Source organism: Chaetura pelagica, unplaced genomic scaffold (genome assembly GCF_000747805.2).
Source record: "Chaetura pelagica isolate M959 unplaced genomic scaffold, ChaPel_1.0 scaffold192, whole genome shotgun sequence".
Lineage (NCBI taxonomy): Eukaryota > Metazoa > Chordata > Aves > Apodiformes > Apodidae > Chaetura > Chaetura pelagica.
The window spans coordinates 704,978-706,606 of NW_009952570.1; positions in this window are offsets into that span (position 1 = coordinate 704,978).

Sequence of the window (1,629 nt, forward strand, 5' to 3'; positions counted from 1 at the left end):
CCAGAGCTCCCACTGGGAAGGCATAAGCTGGGACACAGGTGCCCGGGGCTCCCACTGGGAAGGCATAAGCTGGGACACAGGTGCCCGGGGCTCCCACTGGGAAGGCATAAGCTGGGACACAGGTGCCCGGGGCTCCCACTGGGAAGGCATAAGCTGGGACACAGGTGCCCGGGGCTCCCACTGGGAAGGCATAAGCTGGGACACAGGTGCCCGGGGCTCCCACTGGGAAGGCATAAGCTGGGACACAGGTGCCCGGGGCTCCCACTGGGATGCTGCAGAGGGAGAGAAAGACCCCCCAGGCCCACAGAAAGGGGAGCAGGCACCTACCTACTGCCTGGGATGGAAGGAGCCAAGTGTCTGCCCTCCCACTCTGGCACCCAGCCCATCTGCCAGGCAGAGCTCTCCTCCCTGCTCTTAGCAAGGAGGGAGGAGGGTTCAGTTCAGGAGGGACCAGCAGGACCATTTTGTGCAGCCTCCAGGGTAACACAGGCCAGAGGCTGCCCCCAGAGAGCCCCGTGCTGTCTGGCTGGTTAAACTCCATCCCCCAAAACCTGTGCTCTGGGGGGAAAGGGGCTGTGGGTGGGTTAGTGGGGGGGACAGGGCAGTGCACGGGGCAGGAGCTGCTCACCTCTGGGTGTTGTTTTGGTGGTTCTCAGCCTTGTGCCCAGCTCAGCACCAGTGTGAGCAGTGCACGTCCCACCAGCAGTGCTGCAGGGAGCAGGTCTGTGCTGCGAGGCAGGGACCACAGGCAGGGGTGGCTCAAAACTTCAGTCCAGCCCTCTGTGCTGCAGCTGTGACCCATAACTCTTGTTTTCACCCATAAAGCTGATCACAGGGACACGCCTCGGTTGTTCTGAAGCTCCTTGTGTCTGCAGGAGGCAAGGGATTCACTCGGCACATCTGCAGGAGGGTGTACAGCATGGGGACACCTCTGGGGATCCAAACCGCAGGGGAACTGCCTGGGAATGTTCTGGAGAACACAGAAACATGAGTCTTGTTTGACCACTTCTGACAACGAGCTGCTGAACAGTGGTGACTAGGAAAATCACCAGTCTCTCTTCCAGCAGCAAGCTGACTTCAGCTCTCTTGAAACCAAGCAGCAGGGCAATGAAAACACAATTGACTTTCCAACACGACAGGGAAACAAGCCCACCACTCACTTACGAAACCAGATAGCGCAGCCACAGCCCGAGATAAACCCAAGCTTTAACTTTTGGCCTAAAGATACCACGGTCACAAAACCATCACGCACGTTTAACATCGCGATTAACCAAAACATCTGCCCATTATTTTACAAGATGGAAGCCGAAGTTCATCGGTGCTTTAAAAACGACTGCGTGCTCAGGAAGAAGGTCACTCAGGGTGAAGAAACGGGCACTAAACAAGCGCTGCACGGGCCACCAGCTCTGCCTGCCCCTGTGCCCGCAGCCCGGGGCACAGAGTCCCCAGGTGACCGGAGCCCGTTCCCTGCCCGTTCCCTGCCCGTTCCCTGCCCGTTCCCTGCCCGGACCCCGCTGCACGGGCCCGGGGGGCTCCCAGAGGATCCTCCCGGGGATGCTCCGTGTCCCGCTGACACCGCTCGGGGCTGCCGGGGTTGCTGCAGCGCGGGGCCTCTGAGACCCGGTTACA